General features: G+C 35.9%; 1 protein-coding gene across 1 annotated transcript in view; it reads right to left on the bottom strand.

The window, feature by feature from the left end:
• sema5a (sema domain, seven thrombospondin repeats (type 1 and type 1-like), transmembrane domain (TM) and short cytoplasmic domain, (semaphorin) 5A) overlaps positions 1 to 7,933 on the bottom strand; it is a 167,374-nt gene extending 159,441 nt beyond the window's left edge. Inside the window, exon 1 of the mRNA XM_079806938.1 lies at positions 7,541 to 7,933. The gene's annotated coding sequence lies outside the window, so the exon portion shown is untranslated. The remainder of the gene's footprint in view (positions 1 to 7,540) is intronic.
• Between the last annotated feature and the right edge of the window lie 7,718 nt (positions 7,934 to 15,651).

Genomic DNA, 15,651 nt, shown 5'->3' with positions numbered 1-15,651 from the left:
AACATAAGGTCCAGTGTTTCAAACATAAACAGGATGCTCTCCAAGACTTTCCTAAAAATAACACCCGAGGTCTGATGGGATTATATACTGGACCTCTATTAGTGCTGCCGAAGCGCTGTCCTTATTTAAATGCACAAAAAAGAAACAAGTCTTTCATACAGGCACAGAGCGGAAACACAGAGGCCGTGGGGATTTGTCAATGTGAAATTTTACATTCAGTGAGTCAGGGATGAATATAAGGACTGCGGCTTAAAATGACAGCGTAAGAAGGGTAATGAGGTTTTGTGGTTTTAGGACTAAGTAAACATATCAGCCAGTGTGGAGAGATGGTGCTAATCTGCACTGATATGTGGGCATATCTGGTTCCATTGAAGCAGAGAGCATTAAAGAGCCCTCTCTCTCACTCAAAACACATACAAACCAGATTTATTTCTTTGTAAAACTAAAAAAAAATCATCCTGAAAGCGTTGGCATCCACCTGCAGAACAGAGGCAGTTCAAAGCAGTCCATATTACTCTAGTCCTGCTCCAATCTGGCAACGCTGCAGATCGAATGAACTATTCCAGTATGATTAAAGAGTCTCTCTTGTGGACTGTACGTTCACACAAAAAAAAACTTTATGCAGCACAAATATCTCGTTTTAGACTTGTAGGCCCCTATATTTATTATGAACAACTCTGAATCAAACTTTTAAGATGATGTGAATTTAATGCTAGCATGAAAAGGAAGTTGGATATTCTTTTCTTCCTTATTACTATAGCTAATAAAAATATGTTCTAGGTATTAGTGCTGTCAAATCGATTAATCGCATCTAACATAAAAGTTTATACTATATTGATGTGCAGTGTGTTTATATTATATTGATATATATTATACATGTATTTGTGTGTGTGTGTGCATATATATATATATATATATATATATCACATTATCATAGTTTATTTCTCTATAGTTTAGAAAATGGTAATAAAATATGACAAGAACTGTTAAACTGTGTCAGAACAAATTCTTCTTGATAATGTCAGATAACTTTGATAGAAATGGATTACAATCAACCAATCAGCTGTCAGCTATTACATTTAAGTACACAATCAGATAATACCAATTTAGGTCAAACAATTACCAAGCAATGTTTAATTTTGTTCAGTCTGTGGTGTGAAAGGTCGCATTAGCAATTAAAGAAAAAAACTCTTCAGCAAAACATGGTCAGGTCAAAGTGTCTGAATAATTTTGGTCCCAACTTTTTAACAATTTTACTGGTAGTCCACTGATGCTTATTATAGGCTATAATAGGTCTCAGTTTTCTTTTTTTCCCTTTTTTTTCTATCCTAACTTACATAAATTAACTATAGTGTCCTACACCCACTAGTAAAAAATATATATAGTGTCTGAATAATTTTTGGTGTGACTGTATTTATAATATATGTATAATATTATATATATATATGTGTATGTGTGTGTGTGTGTGTGTGTGTGTGTGTGTGTGTGTGTGTGTGTGTGTGTGTGTGTGTGTGTGTGTGTGTGTGTGTGTGTGTGTGTGTGTGTGTGTGTGTGTGTGTGTGTGTGTGTGTGTGTGTTGAGACCAAGACCAAGACCAAGACCAAGACCAAGGCAGGGGGAGACCAAGTCAAGACCAAGGCCAGACCAGCACTCCTTAAATTCATAAAGATCCACATTACTGCTTGAGAAATGAACTATTTTTAATCAATAAATATAATTAGAATAAGACACAGAATATATATATATAGAGCTGTTATACCAAAAAATTAAATCATCAGATGCATCTGAATTGGTAAATTACAAATGCATAAATAATGTTGAGAATGTTTAATTTTTTTAATTTATTTAATGTTTGTATAAAAGCAATATAATGTTTGCAGTCATGCTCAAATTTACTCTCCTGCTCTTGTGATATTGCTTAATTATATCACATGTTATAATATAAAAATCCAGATCTCATGCAAATACTTTTTTGCAACAATATCTTGAATTTTGTGAGCATTTGTATTAATTTGAGTGTCATTTTTGACACAACCCCTCATTTCTGAACCGGCACAATAAATAAAGTAGAAATAAGTTATTGATTGCATCTGGAGCAGTACATTTTACATCCAATCACATTAATGATGTTAATAATTAAATCAGACAATACACCGGCAATTTAGTAATATCCCAGCAGTTGTGGTCTTGACCGGTCTTGAAACAAAATCCCGAGTCCTCTTAGTCTGAGACCGAGACAAGACTGAGTACAAATGTGGGATATATTAGGCACTTGCTGCCTAATATATCCCACCCCCTAATAGGTGATTTGTGATTAAGAGATAATCAGTGTTATTCAATTCATCTGTCAGTGGTCATAATGTTATGCTTGGTGTGTATATGTATATATAATATAAACAAACACACACAACTTTTATGTTAGATGTGATTATTCAATTTGGCAGCACTGAATGTTTTACTAAAGTTCCCTTTAGTTCCATTTATGAAAACGCTATTTCTGAACATTTAAATGACTTGTTTTTTATGTTTTAAAAAAAATTCTTGGTTATGTGAACATTAAGAGAACATTTTATCATTCATAAAAAAAAATCATGAAAATGCTACTTTTCAATGTTCTCTGAACATTCTGAAACAAGTATGCATTTCAAAACCATAAGATGAATGACCCGTTTCAGAAACAAAACGTATAAATAACGTTTTTGTGCTAACGTTTTGAGAACGTTATTAAAGACCAGATATCTTTGAATGAGCATTATAATAACGATACTGTTTGTTCATAATTTTTGAGAAAACCTTGCCTTGAGTAAAGATGTCATTGCAAGAGGAATGGGAAGTTATTCTGGTTAAAGATCACGAGGGCACATGAATAAAAAATAAAAAAAAATACTGGATAAATCATTTATAATAAATACTGCAATATTCATAAAAAAAAATTTTTGATTTTGATTTCATGGTGACTTTACAATACTACAATCTTGTTTACATCTTATTCACAATTGCTTATTCCTAAAAAAAAAGAATTGAAAGAATTACGAATAATGAATTCCCTCTACAGCCTGGAGGAGACAAAAAATAATGTTTATGGAAACCAAACAACAGCAATTAGAATAATCATCAACATCAAGAGCAAGAATTACAGTCAAAATACAATCAGTGATAATTACAAAGAGTTGCAACCACATCAGACCAACCTCCGCTCACCCTGTGCTGAAATAAGAGCTCATGTTTTCATACAACATAGTTATCTAATCTACTTCGGTAGCTGGGGCAACCTCAGTAAACTTTTACAGGTGACAATTACGCCTCATGTTACACTCGCTTCTCCATTGTTGTCTGATTTGCCATCAAGATTGCGTCGCACGTACGCACAGCAACCCTTCAGTGTCTAACCGATTGAATAAGTCGGCGCATCATTAGCCCTGACCTGTCTGTACTTTAGACCAGCTGTTTCCTCAAGCCTGACTTACTCTACAAGGGTAATAAAGTGGCAGCCATTGTTGAATTCTCCTCTCAAGACTGCCAACACTGTTCTGTGATCAGTACCGGAGCACCACCCCTGAATGGAGATGTGGCGAGCTGAGAGCTAAATATAGGCGAGGGACAAAACCGCTCGTAAACAATGGAAAAACACAATTCACTTCATGGCAGTGAAATGAAAAGTGCGAGAGAGAGAGAGAGAGAGAGAGAGAGAGAGAGAGAGAGAGAGAGAGAGAGAGACAATGATGAATGGAATTATCCTATTTAAGAAGTCTCTTAAGCTCACCAAGACTGCAATTACTTGACCAAAAACAGAGTAAAATAACTATATAACAATAACTATATGTTTTCTATACATTTTAAAATGTAATTTACAACTGTGATGGCAAAGCTGAATTTTCAGCAACTGTTATGTCAGTCTTCTCGTCTGTCACATGACCCTTCAGATCAATTACTATCTGTGCTCAATTATTAATAATAGTTCTTATTATTATCAAAGTTGAAAGCGTTTTTTGCTGTTTAATATTAGAATCAGTGTTAGGGGTAACGCATTACAAGTAACTTGAGTTACGTAATAATATTACTTTTCCAAGTAACTAGTTAAGTAACGCATTACTTTTCACATTTACAACAAAATATCTGAGTTACTTTTTCATTAATCTGACTGACAGCCCTCCTGCCCCCATGTTGAGAAAAATAAGTGCAGAGGCGTTGTGTGTGAACATGATGGTTATTGTAGTTCTAGACTAAATGTGAGCATTTATTCATCTCACTTGCATAATAAAGATTCTGCACTCCTCAAAATGATTAAAATCAGTCAAATGCAAAATCAGAGTACTATGCAAACCTCCAATAATTAAATGTTAAATAAAACAAATATTTTTATGCATTTAATCTACCTTTATATTTAATTTACCAATGTCTTGCTGCTGACCTTTGATGATGAAAATTACTAGATTTTTTGTTTTTATTGGTAAAACTTTTTTTTCTCCTGCGTCCTATTCTCCCATTATCCAGAATAGCAGCAGAGCTGCGCCCTCTACTGTTCATGCGTGAATTTGCATTTTTACCTCAGCCTGGGGCTTATTATTTCAATTTTGGTATGAAGAGGTCTTTACCGTTGCACAAAAATATTACTTTTTTGTTATAAAACAAAACAAAAACAAAAACAAGCCCAGCCCAGGTGAGAAAAAGTAACACAAAAGTAACGTAATGCATTACTTTTCTTAAAAAGTAACTAACTCAATTAGTTACTTTTTAAGGGAGTAACGCAATATTGTAATGCATTACTTTTCAAAGTAACTTTCCCCAACACTGATTAGAATGATTTCTTAAGGATGATGACACTGTATTTTTGATCAGATAAATGCAGCCTTAGTGCGCATAAAGGATTTATTTCAAAAACATAACAAAAAAAAAGAATAATTATTCCAATTGAACGCATCATACAGAGGTTTTTCTATCCCTTTAAGATCCCTTATGGTATTGTTTTTGCTATGGATAGTTCATCCAAAAATGAAAATTCTGTCATCATTTACTCACCCTCAATTTGTTCCAAACCTGTATGAGTTTCTTTCTTCTGTTGAACACAGAGGAAGATATTTTAAAGAATGTTGGTAACCATACAGTTGACGGTAGCCATTGACTTCCATAATATTTTTTTTCCTACTATGGAAGTCAATGGCTACCGTCAACTGTCAACGTTCTTTAAAATATCTTCTTTTGTGTTCAACAGAAGAAAGAAACTCATACAGGTTAGGAACAACTTGAGGGTGAGTAAATGCTGACAGAATTTTAATTTTTGGGTGAACTGTCCCTTTAATAAAAACAGGGGAGGTCAGTGGAACAACAGGCTCTCTGGGTTGTCAAGATATGCAGGTGCTAGTGATGGCATACTAACAACTTTACAATAGCTAATGATGCTTGGTAACATATGCAGACCAGTGGCAGACTAATAACTTGGGTTACAAATAAGAATGAAGTCAGTCTTCATATTACTAAAGCGTCCACAGGGCGTTCTAAAAAAAAGGTACTTTCAATGTAACAGTGTACGGCATAATGGCTGACATTTTCAAATCTGTATGGATGTTAAATATAATCTCAATGATCTCATGTTGACTAAATTATCGCTTTAGGACAATAACAGCGTTAAAGAGCTTAGATTTTAGGTAAAATCAATGACCCAGAGGCTTTTTTTTAAAGTTTAGGACTGTTTTTACACGTCCACTGAGATTCAGTGTTGAATCTGCGCTGTAATTCGAACTGCTCTCATTGCCCAAAGGTATCTCATCATACTCTTTCAAGAATTCAGCACTTTTTTTGCTTTACATTCCCGAGCCGCTTTGTCCTACGGGACCTTAACGACCGTGCCTTTGCAGGCGAATTAACTCAAAGGACTTGGACTGCTATGATCTAAAAGTAATTTAACCATCTGGACTAGGGTCACGTTTTTCCAGTAGCCTGCTGGTGGTGATATGGTGACATGTACTATATAGAGCTTAGTCTTTAAAAAGTCTCCTAAGCTGAAGTACAACTACCTGCTTTAAGCACGTAAATACTGAAGGGAACTTGGACATCTTCCAGCACTTGAATGTCATCATATATTCAGCATGGGTTAAATACATAATGATACAGTCTGGAGAGATCAATGGAACAGGAAAGCCACATGAACCATTCATTTTAGGAATGCCGACAGTATTCAAAGTCATAAAGCAAACGCATTTGCTTCCCAAACTACTTCAAATGGCCATTTTCAGATCAATTTTACTCTGTTACATATTCAGTGAGTGATTAAAAAAGATCACATTTGACAATTGTTGACCGTTTGAGTGAATGTTCAAAGTTGATGCTATTATGCCTAATGACCTGACACGTTCTCTATTAGATTAATGAGATATGTTTGATGATAATGACAGCGTGGCACAATGCTGGAAAATCAAATACACAGAGGTTTATGTAGTATATATAATTATTGGTTGAATGAATGAATGAATGAATGAATGAATGAATGAATGAATGAATGAATGAATGAATGAATGAATGAATGAATGAATGGCTGTTAAAATAGAGTGGGACATCAAGTAAACTGGAACGCATGTTTCATGATTGATTGTCCTTTAAATATCAGGAGACAATCAAACGCAGCAGTCATTAATATCTGTCAGTCATCAATAAAAAAAAATGTACAAAGCCACAAGAGTCTTTATCATTCTGAAAAATGTCTTAATTTGTCTTGCATCATCATCACAGCAAAAATGATCAAGCTTCAACATCTAACCAATCAAAAAAAGATCAATGAGAATGGGCTACAACTCTTAAACTATTAAGAATATAAATCACCTACAATATTAAACGTTTATTGTGCTGTATACTGCATATTGAATTACAAAAAAGATGCATTGTTGCAAAATTGCAAACAGCTTTGCTATAATACATACATGAGATCACATATGGAGGCACTGACAGCTGGTTTTAGATGATTTCTACCATGCTGGTCATTTATGTATTTCCATGTTCATTTAAAATATGCTTTTTATAAGTTCATATAAAACGTTTATTTTATTTAATAGTTATAATAAGTCAAATTTAAAAATAAGCAACTGAAGAATCTGCCAATAACAACGTGCAGACTTTCTACATACAATCATATTCATGCCGTTCATAGGAGACTGAATTAAGACGTGAGACTGTTTTATTGCTGTCAAAAACTATAAACTACTCTTAGGCAGCACCACCACGCGGTTAATATGATTTCATACGCAAAAGTTCCACAAAACAGACATGAAAGCATAGCCTATATACGTTATGATTTCGACAATGTTTTCCTAGTTAATGTGTGTGAGAGAGAGAAAATAAATAAATAGGCTAAATAATATTTTGCCTGTTTTAGTAGCCTACTTGCTCGCGAAATAGCCTATTATATTGATCCGAATTAATTCTTACACACTTGTTCTTGTATAAGCATTACAAGAGAACGACAGAAACACTTGTATTCTCCATATAAAAGCTTTACATTTCGCTTTGGAGTCCCGCATGGAGAAAAGCATATGGGTTAGCTACTTACCAAAAGAAGTGCCACAATATTCCTCCTTATCATGAAGGTGAGAAGAAGCAAAGAGTCAGTGAGTTCTGTGAAATGTGACGTGTAATCCCAATATCTCTACAGTCCGCAACGGGGGAAATAGTCCGTTTGAGCGCAGCTTTCTATATCAACTCAACCTCAAACGTTCCCAAATAAGACCCAGTGACTTCCACTACTTTCTCAGACGACAGTGAGAGCGGAGCGGTAGGAGACGTGTGGCAGAGCCGCGGGTCTAAACTCACTGTGCAGTTTGTGTGAAGCGCTCCGGTCCGAGAGCGACAGAATGAGACGCGCTACCAGCTAGCGCCCCCGTGTCTACACTGCGCGCGACGCGACAACACAAGAGCGTCCCGTTGAACCAACGAGCCTGTCTCTGCACTGCGAGAGAGCGCGTGGACAGCTTCATTGATGATAATGGGGGTGTTCTAGTTTGCGCAACACCGTTCTCTCGGAGAAAAACATCATTTTAATCCACAGTTCGTGAAGTGGAAGCAATAACTATTTTTTAAAATCACCCTGACAAGTTGGGACTGCTTTTTAAAATTCTTATTCCACCAGAGGTCACACTTTTTGCCCATAAAATAGTGCAATTAGCCCTCATAAATGAGTGTTCATTTTATTTTTATATATATATTTTTTGTTGTTGACCGTTGTTGTTTTAACCAGAAAAAAAAGTCAGATGTGCGAGATGTAGGCTAAATTCAATTGTGAGATAAAGTCGCAAATAGGCTATCTTTTAAAATGGTTTTAATAAAAGATGATTTATCTAAGCGAATATATACATTTATATATATATATATATATATATATATATATATATATATATATATATATATATATATATATATATATATATATATATATATATAGCCTATATAAGCATGTATTTTAAACTTTAATTAAAATAACTTAACAAGAGTGGGCGTTTCCAAATTTGTGGCTGTTTTCAAAGTGATGGGTGTTTATAAATCAATCAATAAAGCAATGAAAATGATCCCCTTCACCTGACCCGACCCCATCCCTAAACCCTACCACATTTTGACGTGGGCAAACCAGGTAACGCAGTGGAAAATGGCCCTCTGTTTATGGCCACGCCCACTGATCTGGTAACTCCTATTACTAACCTGCAGAGACCTATACTTGAAAAAATTAAGCTTGTTTCCGCCACAGAATAAAAAAATCAAAAAGGTAGTTGCAACTTTTTATCTCAAAATTCTGACTTTATAACTCACAACTGCGATTTTAATCTCACAATTCCGACTTTTCCTCTCCGAATGACGTGATAAAAAGTCGCAATTGCGAGTTAAAGTCAGAACTGCGAGATATAAACCTCAGAATTTTTTGAAATAAAGTCAGAATTGCAAGATATAAACTTGCAATTGCGAGTTATAATTTCAAACAATTGTGAGTTTATATCTAGCAATTCTGGGGGAAAAAAGTAAGAATTGCGAGATGTAAACTCAATTGTGAGACAAAAAGTCGCAATTATCTTTTAAAATGCTTTATTCTGTGGAGGAAACAAGCTTCCATAAATATACATCACCATAAGGGAAATAAATATATATATATATATATATATATATATATATATATATATATATATATATATATATATATATATATATATATATATATATATATATATTTTAGGAAGAAAAGACTATGAGGCACTTCCATTGCTCTAGCCAATAAAAAAAAATGGCGGATAGGCTATTTTTTTTTTTTTTTGCGGATAGGCTATTAGGAATTAGCCTGGCTCCGCCCTCCTACGTACTTCCACTCAATTTTCATTTTCCTTCAGTACTCCGTCTGGGACTGCGGTATATTCTTAGGTTTTCTCCAAACTATTTTTTACCGGTCCAATCAGCGGGAGTGACTGAGAACGATGACGTTGATGTTGTGCGCTAGTTTGTGTTGTAGTTCAGTAATGGCGGCAGAGAAAGATGCGAGCAAAGCCATTCATTCCATTGTTGCACCATTGCCGAACATCCAGAAGTTAAAGCCGGAGCAAGAACAGTCTTTGCGGAGTTTTTTTGGTGGCCATGATGTTGTATCCCAGGAAAAGTTAGATTTTCCAGCTCGCTCCGAGTGGTGAAGGAGTTGGCTGAAGCCCCGGTAATTGTTTTGCGTGTGGTCGGAAGGCATTGTCATCATTTACAGGGGCTAGTCAGTGATTTTATTGCCGTCCGTCTCCCACCACCCGCGTAAAAATCCCGGGCCGAATTACCTACTGCTTTAGACAGACACCAAGGTCGTGTGGTAATTTAATTGCTGTCCGAATCCACTTCTCTGAGTTTTCAAGAATATATCACTTCAAAATTCACTGTTTATATCCTTTTTGACCACTGCAGAGCACCGTGCGGTTGCGCTTCGCTGTAATTTGGATGCATTTCTACACTCAGGGCCGGCCCGTGGCATAGGCGGAATAGGCAAATGCTAGGGGCGCCACTCATCCATAGGGGCGCCAAAATAAATTACTGATACTATTTTATTAATATTAATTCGAAATATTAACTTAACTAAGTCCCATGCCTCTTCCCGGTCTGCCTCATCAATCTCCCCCCGCCGAGCTACTTGAAGTGCGTCAGAAATATAACGCGCGATCAGTTTAACGTTGGGAATTTGTTGTGTTGCGTCGCCTCTCGCCGCTTCTAATGTAGACAGGATTGCTTTCATTTTTTAGGGTGCTTGGCCGCTCGCGCCAGGTGTAGACAAGGTGAAAGTTGCCTGATAATTTATGACGGATGGCCGAATTGTATCAAAAAAGACAGAAGCCCTCTGATGCAGGCAAGATAAGGGATACACTGCAAAAATGCTCTTCTTACTTAGTATTTTCGTCTTGTTTCTAGTCCAAATATCTAAAACTTCTTAAATTAAGATGCATTTACTAGATAAGTAAAATGACATAAGATACATTTTCTTGTTTTCTTGAAGATAAAATCAAAATGAAGTGAGTTTATGCTTAAAACAAGCTAAATTATCTGCCAATGGGGTGAGAAAAATAATCTAGTTTCTGACTGAAATCTTGTTTCTTGTTTCTGTCCCAAACAGAAATAAGATATTTTTTCTCACCCCATTTGGCAAATCATTTTGCTTGTTTTAAGCAAAAACTCACTTCATTTTGATCCCCCTACCCCCCTGTTTTTACTCTACAGTTGTGCAGTTTTAAGGGGACATATGGACATTTTAAAATGTATTTGCCGAAATTAGTAATGATATTTATATACAGGTTTCTTTAAAATAGCAACATTTTATGTAAAATTCACATTAAATATAGACATTTCTCAGTTTAATTCATGGTGAAAACATAAATGTGCATAGTTTAGTGGAAGATTGCTGCCATCTACTGGAAAACAAACACTTTTGCTAGATGCTAGATTCAATTACTCTTGCCATTTGTGTTTAGGCTGTAGGCCTAATGTGGCGAAGTGCTATTTTTGTATGGTTTAACAATCATCAGCCTTTAAAAAATAAAATAATAATAATAATATCAAGAACATAACGGGGTAAAAGGGACTGGACATCATATAAAACAATAACAATAAAAATAAAAACGTCAATGCATTACAAATATAAAACAGTAATAATTCCACAACTTAGACCGATAACATGTAGTGCTAAACCTTGATACACGGGGCACCAAGTAAAATCTTGCCTAGGGCAGCAAATTGGTTAGGGCCGGCCCTGTCTACACTTGTATTTCTATAAATGCTGGCAAGTATTTACAAGAGCAATATATTTCATCACCGCTCAAAAAATAAAAGGATGAAAAGCAGGTAAACATTTGAATTGGGCCGTTATTTACGGCAGCATTTATTCTTATCATACCAAGCATATGATATTTTATTTACAGTATCCAATCATGTTACGGACCACGTGAGCAGTGCGTTCCCGATCACAAAACTCTCCCCTCCACCGTGAATAAATCACAATCCGAATGCACGAGGTTTTATCACTGAGGTGGCTGCACATTTATTTTTACGGACTTATTTGAGAAATAAAGGCGAACGGCGCATGACATACGTCACGACCAAACGTTAGCGATTGGTTATCGCAGATCCAGAGTGGCTCTTGACAGAGTACCCGCCTTCAAGGAAGTAAACGCTTGTCAATGGAGAGTATGGACCCTTGTCAATGGACCCTCTCTACAAATGAAATGTACGAGAGTCTGGTAGGACCAGGCTAATTAGGAAAATCAATTGCAGTTAAGTAAGGTGGATTCTGATTGGCTTTTGATTCAAGCTTTTTTGTTTCTGTCTCATTATCGTTTTAGCTGTGGACGTTATTTTAACAGTATGAATGCGTAGTTTTTCACTTGCTTTGGTCTACAATGCATGTTATATTAATATACCACATTTAAATATTCCAATAACTTCAGCACAGTGAAAAGGGATATCCATGGAGTTATTTACAGATATACAGAGGATTTGATTGTACTTGCTATGGTGCGATGCAGTTTTGGGGGAAAGCCCTGTTTTTTAGTATCAGAAAGTATAATGACTTGGATATAATGCACTACTTGTAATAGAGAATTGCTATGCAGCCAGAAAAGGAGGGAAAAAAGAACGATCGGCAGTGCAAATAATATATGCAATTGCCTACATGAAAGCAGAGTATTAAATTCCATGAATGACATACTGTGTCTGTGAGAAGTTGAAATAAAACCTGAGAGGCAATAGAACATTTACATTTGGATAATGCACAGTGTTCTTGGAACACACGGAGATTAAAGCAGTTATCAAGTTTAGATGTGGACTAAAACTTTAATCCAGCGACAATCTTATTTGCTGTGTTCATTAGCCAGAAAACATTGCCAAAAAGCAATCAAATATTTGCCAGCCCGAAGGCAAGCGTGATGATCTGCTATTACTGCGTCCATAAAAAGGATATAGAGGCTTCTGAGGACTCACAAATCAAAAAGCATCCTGTATCGCTTGACAACTGTGTTTAACAATTCCAGACTCCTGATGAAAGCTTTGAAGACAGTCTAATGCCAAAGTTGCCAGGCAACCGTCTGCTAAAGTTAAGACCCCTTCACCTGGTTCTTATGTTGGGTTTTGAACATGTTTTGGCAGGGCGGCAAGATTATCGACTATACATTGAAAAAAAAAACGTTTGTAGTAGAAACAGTTTTCACAGAAATTGCTAGCAAGTTACACATTCAATTAAATGTGAAATTTTGAAGTAGAAAAACTGATCTCATGGGAAAACAGTTGTAGACTCAAATTTAAAGACTGCTTAATACTTTTATGTTTAATGGGTTATTTTAATATTTTCTATTGATAAAGCGTGTTTCTTTACAAGGTTCTATAAATGAGGCACCTGACAGAACCTTTAAAGCTTCTATATAGAACCTTATCTTATGTAGTGTATCTATCTTATAGTGTTTGAAACAAAGTGTCAATTTCAACATGCATTCGTATGATGTGAAACATACAAAAACAAATGATTATTAGTAAAAAAGTAAGAAAGGTCCACCCCTAAACATAGCTGTCACTGGGGCATAAGTACGAAAATGTACAAATGAGATCATACAAAGTCATACAAATTAGACATCAATCCGTCAAAACGTTAACACTTTATTTTAAGGTGGCGTAGTTATATGTTACAACATGTACTTATCATAGTAATAACAGTACATTATGCATAATTACAAGTAACTAACCCTAAACCAAACCCTAACCCTAACTCTATAGTAAGTACATGTTAACCCTTATCCTTCCCTCGCACTTTGTAACAAATCCGTCCCTCACGAGGCAATAAGACCTAAAAATATACTTTTTTTTTTATCCAGAAAGCTTTTCATTTCATTTTGATTATACTTTTTCTACCTTTAAATGACTAGATTTTATCAATGAATAATAAATAAATAACAATTTAAACTTATTCTTTCAACTTAAATTCAAAATAATGCATAACCATTTAAATTCAGCTCAATCTTACATTAGGTGTCTTTGCCGACCTCTTGTGGGGGAAAAAAATATTATAACATGATATTTTATGACCCTTGCCACTAGATGGCCTTATAAATCTATATGGAGCGAATGAGTTGTTCCGCTGGGTCCTAGTCAGTTCATTTCAGTATGCATTCAGATACACATGTAGACATTATAAAATAATTTTTTGGTAAAGTTTTATCCTTTTTTGTTTAACTCTTGAGCATTTTTAGGTTTTTCTATGTGTGCTGAAGCATTCCTTGCATTCCATTCATTCCAAAGGGGGTCAAATTGACCCGCGAGGGAAGGGTTTGTTACTTTTAAATTTCAAGCACAAAAGTTCTCAAATCCAGTCATTTTTTTGTGTGTGTATTTGTGGTTCAAGTGCGACAAAAGTCCTAGGGTCTTGGACCATTCTGATGAACACTCAATTTTGAAATTTAAAAAAAAGAAGAGTTTCAAGTCAAAATTACCTGAGGGAAGGATTAATATTACGCAGTACTTATTTGAGTAAGTATGAGATTGTGTTGTATTTTCTTGTAAAACGTACTCCAATACTTCAACAAAAAAATAAAAGTGTATTACAGCGTATTTGTCCGGACATGCAGCAGAAAGCCTCATTGGCCAAACCGGTCACCACTTTTGCAACAGGACCATGTCAACCAGCCTTGTGCTACACAACCTCCATCCATCACCAAACAACAGTTTGCCAAGTTTGTCCCCCACTGGGAGCATTAAAACAAAAGGGAAGCATGGAGCTAAACAACTGCCTCAGCAGTGATTCCATCATAACTGACAGGGGTCCCTGGGGCCACTCAGGGTACCATGAAGGAGGATGTCAAGCTGCCCAACTAAGTCTATCAGACATCATTCACCTCTGCGTACCTGCATGCAGCTCGCTGGGGCGCAGTGAATAGTCCCTCGGTCAGGTGATTTCCCCGGCTATTCTCTTGCTCGGGCAGGCTGGAAGACAGCCAGCTGTATTGGAACTATTGACCCCTGTATGAAGAAGGAGTGGGTTTTGTGGAATGATGCTCAGAGAATAAAAATGGATGAAGAGATGTAATGAAACGTACTTGGGGATCTGAATCTCTCTTTTTCCTCTTCCTCTTGCTATCTTTGTCACCTCACTCCAGTTGTTTTTAAGTTTAGCCAGTTGCAGACTGTATTTGTCACTGTCCAGCCTGTTTCAGACAAGATGGATAGGATTAGAACCTTCTTATTCTAAGAGGATGACTGAGAAGCTAGTAATTTGAGCGATATCGAGGAACACTGAGTCAAGTTCACCTTCAGCTCTGAAACCAATTTAGGGGCACAAAATGAAAATGAGCTTTTTAGGTGGCTATTCAAGTATTAAAAATCAGTTCACACTGAAATAAAGCTGAGGCTCGGATTTCCAGGGATATTAACGCTGATTAAATCACATTATTTTAGCTCACCATGAGGCCCATAAAACAAATGCTCAACGGGTTTCTATAAAAGGAACTCTAGAAGACAGAACCAATATATTACATTAAGTGAATTTTTACTCACATCAGATTCTTAATTTTTTTTTCTCACGAGGAGACGTGGAGATCTCATGTTTCAGGGGAACTTCCCTGCCCTCCATGATACACTGAGGCCTTTCAGTGGAGGTTAAAATGCCACAGCCCACAGTCACGACCTTCTCACCTCAAACCCAAATAGACCAAAGGCTAAAGCTTGCCATTATAAGAATTACAGGTCATCTGCTTGTGCACTAAGCAATTTAAAATAATGACAACTCAGATTTGTATATTCTGTATGGAACTTTCCACAAACAGGGTATAAAGTACACTCTTATAAAAATGTGGTCCTTTAAAGGTTCTTTACACATAGTAACATATCTATTTAGAACTGTATCGTCTTAAAGAACCCTTTATATGCTAGTTCTTTGTGTTAGAGTTTAGGGTTCTTTATTCCCACCTTTTTGTTTTTCAAATCTGTAACTGTCAAAGCCACCTCAGTACTGATTTTCTAGAGTCCAGCTACAACTACACAAATTGTCAACACACTCTTAACAGTAAATTATTTATTTATTAAAATGTCTACATTTTAACTTTCAAACTGCAACTGGTTTCCATGTCTTTTCCTCTTTTTAGTTGAACAGAACATTTAAGTGTGAGTTTTGTGACTTTG

This window comes from Gobio gobio (genome assembly GCF_949357685.1).
Source record: "Gobio gobio genome assembly, chromosome: 23".
Lineage (NCBI taxonomy): Eukaryota > Metazoa > Chordata > Actinopteri > Cypriniformes > Gobionidae > Gobio > Gobio gobio.
Note: the sequence above shows the minus strand (reverse complement) of the source record. Positions and strands in the feature narration are given on the sequence as shown.